This window comes from Panthera pardus, unplaced genomic scaffold (genome assembly GCF_024362965.1).
Source record: "Panthera pardus isolate Hobbes unplaced genomic scaffold, ASM2436296v1 HiC_scaffold_27, whole genome shotgun sequence".
Lineage (NCBI taxonomy): Eukaryota > Metazoa > Chordata > Mammalia > Carnivora > Felidae > Panthera > Panthera pardus.
This window is the reverse complement of record NW_026526843.1, coordinates 73211073-73221506: the sequence shown is the minus strand read 5'-3', so window position 1 is coordinate 73221506 and position 10434 is coordinate 73211073. Positions and strand designations below refer to the sequence as shown.

Below are 10434 nucleotides of genomic sequence, written 5' to 3'. Positions count from 1 at the left end.
CTTCACAGAGCTAGAAAAAAAATCCTAAAATTTGTATGGAACCACAAAAGACTTGAAATAGCCAAAGTAACATTAAAAAAGAAAACCAAAGCGGGAGGCATCACAATTCCAGGCTTCAAGGTGTATTACAAAGCTGTAATCATCAAGATGGATGGTACTGGCACAAAAACAGACACATGGATCAGTGGAATAGAATAGAACACCCAGAAATGGATTCACAAATATGTGACCAACTCATCTTTGGCAAAGCAGGGAAGAGTATCTAATGGACAAAAAGTCTCTTTAGCAAATGGTGCTGGGAGAAGTGGAGAGCGACATGCAGAAGAATGAAATTGGACCTCTTTCTTGCATCATACACATAAATAAATTCAAAATGGATCAAAGACCTAAATGTGAGACACAAAAATATCAAAATCCTACAGGAGAAAACAGGCAGCAACCTCTCTGAGAATGTCATTTCTTTTGGTGGCTGAATAATATTCCATTGTATGTATATATCCATTTTATTTATCCATTCATTTGTTTACAGACACCTGGGTTGCTTCCCCATTGTGGCCACTGTGCATAATGCTGCAATGAAATTGGGATATAAGTATCAGTTTGAGTCTGTATTTTCAATTATTTTGGGTATATATATATATATGTGTGTGTGTGTGTGTGGAATTGCTTAGGTCATATATAATTCCATGTTTGGATTTTTGAGGAACTGTCAAATTGTTTTCCATAGTGACTGCACCATTCATTTAACATTTCCATCGGAAGTATATGAGGGTTTGAATTTCTCTATAACTTTGCCAACACTTTTCGTTTTTAAGCTTTTGATATTTATTTATTTATTTATTATTTATTTAGAATTGTGATAAAATATATATAACATAAAATTTACCATCTTGGGGTGCCTGGGTTGCTCAGTTGGTTAAGCATCCGACTTCACCTCAGGTCATGATCTCACAGTTCATGAGTTCAAGCCACACATCAGGCTCTGTGCTGATAGCTCAGAGCCTGGGACCTGCTTCAGATTCTGTGTCTCCTTCTCTGCCCCTCTCCTGCTTGTTCTCTCTCTCAAAAATAAATAAACATTTAAAAAAATATTATATATATGTGTGTGTATATATATATATATATATATAATTTATTGTCAAATTGGTTTCCATACAACACCCAGTGCTCATCCCAACAAGTGCCCTCCTCAGTGCCCATCACACACTTTTCCCTATCCCCCACCCCCCATCAACGCTCAGTTTGTTCTCATGGTTTGCCTCCTTCCCTCTCTGTAACTTTTTTTCCCCCTTCCCCTCCCCCCTGGTCCTCTATTAAGTTTCTCAAGATACACATAAGGGTGAAAACATATGGTATCTTTCTCTGCCTGACTTATTTCACTAAAAATTCATCATATTAATTATTTTAAAGTGCACAGTTCAGTAGTGTTAGCACATTCACATTGTAGTGCAAACAATATCCAGGACTCTTTTCATCTTATAAAACTGAAGCTCTATATCAATTACACAATTTCCTATTTGCCTTTTTCTTGGCAACTACCATTCTACCTTCTGTCTCAATTTTACTCTGGATGCCTCATATACATGGAGTCATACAGGATTTGCCTTTTTGTTACTGGTTTATTTCACTTAGCATAATGTCCTCAAGATTCACCCATGTTGTAGCCTGTGTCAGCATTTCCATTATTTAAAAGGTTAAATAATATTTCATCATGTGCACATACCACATTTTGCTTATCCATTCATCTGATGATGGGCCCTTGGGTTGCTTCCACATTTTGGCTATTGTTAACAATGCTGCTGTGAACATGGGTGTCAAGATTCTACTTCCTTTTTTTAAAACTATTTTTTTAATTCAAGTTAGATAACATATAGTGTAGTCTTGATTTCAGGAGTAGAACCCAGTTATTCATCTCTTACATATGACACCCAGTGCTAATCCCAAAAAGTCCCCTCCTTAATGTCCATCACCCATTTCACCCATAACCTCCCCAGCAACCCTCAGATTTTTCTATTTAAGAGTTTTATGGTTTGCCTACCTCTCTGCTTTTGTCTTATTTTTCCTTCTCTTCTCCTATCAAATTCTAAATATGAGTGAAATCATATGATATCTGTCTTTCTCTGACTGACATACCCAGAGGTGGAATTGCTGGATCATATAGTAATTTTATTTTCAATTTTTTGAGGAACTGTCATACTGTTTTCCATAGCAACTATACCTTTTTAAATTCCCATCAACAGGGCACAAGTGTTTTAATGTCCCCACATCCTCACCATACTCCATTCTTTTCGTATTATAGTTATCTTAATGGCTAAGTGATATCTTATTGTGGTTTTGGTGCACATTTCCCTAATGAATATGATGTTCAGCATATTTTCATGTGTTTATTTGACATTTTATATTTTCCTGGAGAAATGGCTATTCAAATATTTTGCCTATTTGTCCCAGTGCCTCAACATTTATTTATTTATTTAGGTATTTATGTATGCATGTATGTATTAATTTTAATTCCAGTGAATGAAAATACAGTGTTATATTAGATTCAGATGTACAATATAGTAATTCAACACTTCCATACATCACGCTTTGCTCATCACAAGTGCACTCCTTAATCTCCATCACCTATTTATCCCATCCCCCCAACCACATCCCCTTTGGTAACCATCAGTTTGATCTCTATACTTAAGAGTCTTTTTTCTTAATTTCAATCTCTCCTTCTTATTTTTTCCCTTTTCTTTTTTGTTTCTTAAATTCCACATAATGAGTGAAATCATGTCTTTCTCTGACTGACTTATTTTGCTTAGCATTATACTTTCTAGCTCCATACATGTCGTCACAAATTCTTTTGCCTATTTTTTTTTTAATTTTTTTGGTTTTTTGTTGGTGAGTTGTAAGAGTTCTTTATATATTCTGAATATTAAACTCTTATAACATATATGATTTGTAAATGTTTTCTGTCATTATGTAGGTTTTCTTTTCAGTTTCTTGATAATGTCCTTCAATACACAAAATATTTTAATTTTGATAAAGTCCAATTTATCTACTTTAAGTTTTGTTCCTTTGGTGTCATATCTAAGAATGCCAAATCCAAGACCATGAAGATTCACATCTATGTTTTTTATAAAGGTTTTATAGTTTTAGCTTTTTCTTAAATGTTTATTTATTTTTGAGAGAGAGAGAGCACAAGCGGGGTAGGGACAAAGAAAGAGTGGAACAGAGGATTTGAAGTGAGCTCTGAGCTGACAGCAGAGAGCATGATGTGGCGCCCAAACTCATGAACCATGAGATCATGACCTGAGCCTAAGTCGGACACTTAACTGAGTGAGCCACCAGGTGTCCCTATGGTTTTAGCTTTTATATTTAGGCCACTGATCCATTTTGACTTGATTTTTTAAAATATAATTTATTGTCAAATTGGTTTCCATACAACACCCAGTGCTCATCCAAACAAGTGCCCTCCTCAGTGCCCATCACCCACTTTCCCCTCTCTCTACCCCCCATCAACCCTCAGTTTGTTCTCAATATTCAAGAGTCTCTTATAGTTTGCCTCCCTTCCTCTCTGTTTGTAACTTTTTTTCCCTTCCCTCCCCCATGGCCTTCTGTTAAGTTTCTCGAGATCCACATATGAGTGAAAACATATGGTATCAGTCTTTCTCTGACTGACATTTCACTTAGCATAATACCCTCCAGTTCCATCCACATTGCTGAAAATGGCCAGATTTCATTCTTTCTCATTGCTATTGACTTTATTTTTGTATATGGTATGAGGCCAGAGTCCAATTTCATTCTTTTTCATGTGGAAGTCCAATTGTCCCAGCATCATCCATTGAAAAAACTATTTTCTCCTCATTGAATAGTCTTGGTACCCTTGTCAAAAATCAATTGGAAATAGGTGTATGTATTTATTTCTGGACTTTCAATTCTATTCCATTGGTCTATATGTCTATACTTATGCCATCACCACACTTTTTTGATGACTGTATCTTTGCAGTAATTTTAAAATTGGGGAAAGATCCCTCCAGAATTCTGGCTTTCTACTTTTTTTCAAGAATGTTTTGGCTTACAACTCTATATGAATTTAAGGGTTGGCTTTTCCATTTTTCAAAAAAGACTTCTGGAATATGGTAGGGATTACATTGAATCTGTAGATTGCTGGGGTAGTAATATTGATACTTTAACAATAGTAAGTCTTCATACCACTAGCATAGGGTGTTTCATTTACTTAAATCTTATTAATTTTCTTCAGCATGTCTTATAGTTTCAGTGTACACTTATTTCACCTTGTTGGTTAAATTTATTCCTAGGTATTGAATTCTTTTACATGTGATTTTAAGTGTAATTGCTTTCTTAATTTCTTATTTCTTTTTGGATTGCTCATTTCTGGTGAATACAAATACAAATGATTTTGTATGCTGATATTACATTCTGAAACTTGGCTGAATTTGTTTATTAGCTCTACTACTAGATTTTTTTAGTGAATTCTTTGGGATTTTTCTACATATGGGATTATGTTATTTGTGAATAAAGATAATTTTACTTTTTTTCTTTACAATTGGGTGCTTTTTATTTCTTTCTTTGTGTGTCTTATTGCTCTAGCTAGAACTTCCAGTAAAATGTTTAATAGCAATGGTAAAAGTAGGCATTTTTGTCTTGATCCAGATTTTAAGAATAAAGCTTTCAAGTCTCTTACAACTGAGTATGATATTAGCTGGGTTTTTCATAAATGTAATTGTCCATGTTGAGGACATTCACTTTAATTCCTTGCTTTCTGACTTTTTTTTTTTTATCATTAAAGGGTGTGCATTTTGTGAAATGCCTTTTCTGCCTGATTTGAAATGATTATGTGATTTTTACCTTCATTCTATTATTGTGATATGTTACATTGATAGATTTTCTTATTCTTTGATCAACTTAATTTTTAAGATTATGCTGTTTAGGGGAGCAGCTGCCACCAAGTCTGGACCCAACCTTGTGCACTGTCAATGCCTGTGCACCCACCCGACATGCACTCCCAATTCTTTTTGGTTCTAAGTCAAATACAGCAGCTCTCAAGGATCAGTTGATTCAGAATATTCTTAAGACTATACCCCCCAGAATAAGATTACAGTTGTTAGGGTTGCTGTTGTTAGCATCGCTTGTGGCCATCTGTATTTTAATGAAGGACTTGTCAAATGAACTTGCTCTTGTTGATGTCGTGGAAGACAAATTGAAATGAGAGATGACGAATCTCCAGCATAGAAGGCTTTTCCTTAGAACACCAAAATTTGTCTCTGGTAAAGACTATAATGTGACTACAAACTCCAAGCTGGTTATTTTCACAGAGAGAAAGCCTTCTTAATTTGGTCCAGCATAACGTGAACATTTTAAATTAATCATTCTTAATATCGTAAAATACAGCCTAAACTGCAAGTTGTTTGTTTCCAATCCAGTGGGTATCTTGACCTATGTGGCTTGGAAGATAAGTGGCTTTCCCAAAAACCGTGTTATTGGAAGTGGTTGTAATCTGGGTTCATCCTGGTTCCATTACTTAATTGGGGAAAGGCTGGGAGTTCACCCATTAAGCTGGCATAGGTGGGTCCCTGGGGAGCATGGAGATTCTAGTGTGCCTCTGTGCAGTGGAGTAAATGTTGCTGGCGTCTTCCTGAAGAATCTTCACTCTGACTTAGGCACTGATGCAGATAAGGAACAATGGAAAGAGGTTCACAAATAGGTGGTTGACAGTGCCTGTGAGGTGATCAAACTGAAAAGGCTACACTTCCTGGGCCATTGGGCTATTTGTGGAATATTTGGAAGAAAGTATAATGAAGAATCATAGGCAGGTGCATCCAATTTCCATCATGACTAAGGGTCTCTATGGAATAAAAGATTCTGTTTACCTTAGTGTTCTTTGCATCTTGGGACAGAATGGAATCTCAGAAGTTGTGAAGGTGACTCTGACTCCTGAGGAAGAGGCCCATTTGAAGAATAGTGCAGATACACTTTGGGGGATCCAAAAAGAACTGTAGTTTTAAAGTTGTCTTATGCTGTTCCAGTTCACTGTCTAGACCATAACAGGATTTTAGCTGGAGGTTGTATATATCATCCTTATTATCTGATCTATTACTCAAGTAGTAATATTAAAATGGCCTAGGAAAAGCATCAGTTTCCTAAAGTTACAAATAAGAATGGTTCACAAAACCCTGCAGCTATATCCTGATGCTGGATGGTACTTGTGTAGTCCTAAATTGGTTAATGTAAAATAGTTCCACCACTTGAGAGGCACCACTGCCAATATTACATATGCTGAAGTTGCTCTCCAAACCAGATGTATATTTACCATGTGATATATAACATCTGGTTCCTTCACCCAACATGCCTAGTCCAACTTTTTTTCTCCAATCACATCCTGGAATTCAATGTATAAATGTAAGATTGCATGTATTGTGCATAAAACTGTTCTAAAGGATCTTATTTTGTGTACTATATATGTTAGAATATAGTGTACATTGCCATATAATGCAAAAAGAAATATCTATATATAAACAAGGGTCATGCCAACCAATTAAAATACCAAATAAACTTTGAACAGTGAGGAAAAAAAAAAGATTATGCTGTTTCATTTCCACAAATTGTCAACATTTACATTTTTCTTTTGTTATTGATTTCTAGCTTCATTTCATTGTAGTTGGAAAAAACATTTTGTATGTTTCAATCTTTTTAATATTTATTGGGACTTGTTTTGTGACCTAACATATGGCCTCTTCTGGAGAAGAGTGCTCCATGTGCACTTGAGAAGAATGTGCATTCTGCTGTTGTTGGTTGGAGTAAATTATTAATTTATTAATTAATGTTTTTAATGTTTATTTTTGTCAGAGACAGAGAGAGACAGAGAGAGAGAGAGAGAGACAGCGCAAGTGGGGAAGGGCAGAGGGAGATGGGGACACAGAATCCAAAGCAGGCTCCAGGCTCTGGGCTGTCAGTGCAGAGTCTGATGCAGGCTTCAAAGCCGCAGACTCTGGGATCATGATCTGAGCTGAAGTCTGATGCTTAACTGACTGAACCACCCAGACACCCCATTGGGAAGAGTAATTTATATTTGTTAATTTTAGTTAGTTGCAGTGCTGTGAAAGTCTTCTATTTTTTTTTTTTAATTTATCTTCTGTCTAAATGTTCTATTTATGATTGAAAGTGGGATATTAAGTTTCTCACTATTGTACAATTGTTTATTTCTCACTTTAATTTTGTCAATGTTTGCTTCATATTTAGGTGGCTCAATTGTTTGGTGCATATATGTTTATAATTATTATGTTTCTGATAAATTGACTATCAGAATATCATTCCCTTCAGTGTCCCTTGTAAAAGGTTTTAGCTTGAAGTCTATTTTATCTGATACTCATATCCAGCTATCTTTTGGTTGCTATTTTCAAGAAAAATATTTTACCATCTTTTCAATTTCAACTTATCTGTGTCTTTGGATATAAAGTTAATCTTTTGGGGGAACCTGGGTGGCTCAGTTGGTTAAGATTCCGACTTTGGTTGGGGTCATGATCTCACAGTTCGTGTATAGAGTCCCATGTTGGGCTCTGTGCTGACAGCTCAGAGCCTGGAGCTTGTTTTGGACTCTGTGTCTCCCTCTCTCTGCCCCTCCCCTGCTCAAGCTCTGTTTCTTTCTCTGTCTCTGTCTCTATCTCTGTCTCTCTCTCTCTCTAAAATAAACATTAAAAATTAAAAAAAAATAAAGTGAATCTTTTGTGAACAGCATATAGTTGGGTCATGTTCAGAAACAATTTCATTAATCTCGCCTTTTGATTGGGTAGTTTGATACATTTACGTTTAATATAATTATTGTATTTTTATTTGTCCCTCATTTTCTCTATTACTTGCTACTTGTATGTTCGGTGGTTTTTGAGAAGAATTGTCTTCAGTCTCTTCTTTTTTGCTTCTGTGTATATGCATTAGATGTTATTTTATGGTTGCCATGGGGATTAGATTTCACAACCCAACTTAAATTGTTACCAACTTAACTTCAATATTATTCAAAGACTCTGCTAAGATACAGCTCTGTCTCTTTATGTTACGGTTTTCACAAATCACAGCTTTATATGTTTTATGCTCAATAATATAGTTATAATTATTTTTATACGTTTGTCTTTAAATAATGTAAGAAATAAAAACTAGTTAAAAACTAAAAGCACAATAATATTGGCTTTTATGTTTGCCCATTTATGGACCTTTATCATAGAAGTTTATTTCTACACATGATTTATAGTTACTGCATATATCTTTTTATTTCAACCTAAAAGACTCCCTTTAACATTTCTTGTAGACCAGGTCTAGTGTTAACATATTCCCTAAGCTATTGTTTATCTGGAAATGTCCCAATTTTCCCATTTTTGAAGAAGAGTTTTGCCATATACAAAATTCTTCACTGGCAGTTATTTTTCCAGTACTCTAAATATAATGTTCCTTTTTTTTTATCTTACTTTTTTTGTTGTTGGAAACTGGACATTTGAATATTATAATGTGGTAACTCTGGAAATAAGATTCTTTTACTCCCCCAAGATTTGCTGTTCTATTGATTGCTGAAGGTTATAGTATGTATGTTTAATGAGTATTCCAAACTATTTTTGGAAAAACTGAATTCCTTGTCATGTATGGTCTCTGAAGTATCCATTTCTTAAGCTCATGTTTGGCTAGTGTTTTGATGAATTTCTTTGAATGCCAGGAGCTGGAAACAAAAACAAACAATAACAAACAACAATAACAAAAGAAAAACATCCTCCATCAAGAAAAAATACAAAATACGAAGCATGTCTCCCAGTCTTTGCAGATAGGCTCTGTGATGGGCCAATCCAACACTTATCCAGGATTGCACTGAGCCTGAGGTGAAAATTTAGAGTGGTCTGAGTTGTAAGTGAGGTAAAATAGAGAGAAGTTATGCATTTGTCCTTCACGGAGCCCTCAGAGAACTTACAGCAGACATATACAAGGTGTGGACACTTGCAGGGGATGAGCTCTGCAGCTTCTTCCTCCTGGTGATCCACTGTAGTTCTTGAAAGAAGTTTGGTTATTGAGAGAAGATGGCAGTGGAGTATGAGGACCTTAGGCTTGCCTGGTCCCCCATGAACACAACTGGATAATGAAAAATTATCCTAAATACACCAGAAATCAATCTGAAGACTGACAGAACAAACTCCACAATTAAAGGGAGAGAAGAAGCTCCATCAAAGAAAGTAGGAAGTGTGTAGTTGGGGTTTAGGGGAGAAACAGATCATGGGTACTGTGGAGAGGAGGGAGCCATTGTCATGGAGAAGAGAGAGAGAAGTCATGGTGCGAGAGAGAGAAACACACAGATAAATGTACAAGGAGAATGTTTCCACAAAAGTATTGGCTTGGAAAATGAGAGGGGCAGAATTTTGTGAGTTCTTGCAACCAGTGGGGCTTAAAGCCTGGAGTTGTAAAGGTCAGTGGGTTTGGCTGGGTTAGAGTCTGGAAGACACTGTGCTGCTTGTGGAGAGAAGGCAGGAAAACAAGCCAGGAACAGACAGTATGGAAACAGCAATTTTAAGTTCCTGGATCACAGAGTGGAGAGATTATTTGCTCTCCTCAGAGCATGTCACTGAGAGGCAGCATTCATGGAGACACCTCTCTGGGAACAAAGGAGCTGGCTGGAAACATTTCCCTCCCATGACCTTCAGCATAAACACAGAACAACTTGTGGGAAGGATTGCAGCACTGACACTGCCTAACTTACACAATACCACATTCCCCAGTGCTCTGGCAGAACTGCTTCTCAGTTAAGCTTGCCTCAGTCCCAGTGCAGAAAGCCTATCCCCTAGGAGATCAACACAAACCCCTGGACACATCACATCTTTGAAACAGAGAGTTTTGCAGGTCCTCAGTTATGCTGGAGTTGGTGTCAGGTCTCATTTCACAAGCCTACCAGAGCACACCTAGTTAAAACTCACCACATTCAGGGGGCTCCTAGGTGGCTCAGTCAGTTAAGCATCTGACTTCAGCTTGGGTCATGATCTCACTGTTCATGAGATCGAGCCCCGCATTGGGCTCTGTGCTGACATCTCAGAGCCTGGATCCTGCTTTGGATTCTGTGTCTCCCTCTCTCACTGCTCCTCCCCCACTCGTGCTCTGTCTCTGTATCTCTCTCAAAAATAAATAAGCATTAAAAATTAAAAAAAAAACACCACATTCAGGCCTGGGACCAAACACTGCCCACAAAAGCCAAGGAGAGCCTCTGCGGGTGAGTGGTATGAAGGATAGAGCATCCAAAACACAATAGCAGATCATACACAGCACATACCAGAGACACACCATGAAATGTCAGGCCCTGGATACCACATGATCTCTTCTTTATAATGCCATTGATATATTTTTTTTTAATTTAAATTCAAGTTAGTTGACATAAAGTGTAGTCTTGGCTTCTGGAGTAGAAACCAG

General features: G+C 36.7%; 1 pseudogene; it reads left to right on the top strand.

The window, feature by feature from the left end:
• The first annotated feature begins 5177 nt into the window (after window positions 1-5177).
• On the top strand, window positions 5178-6005 carry LOC109260864 (L-lactate dehydrogenase A chain-like; annotated as a pseudogene).
• The last annotated feature ends 4429 nt before the right edge of the window (window positions 6006-10434 follow it).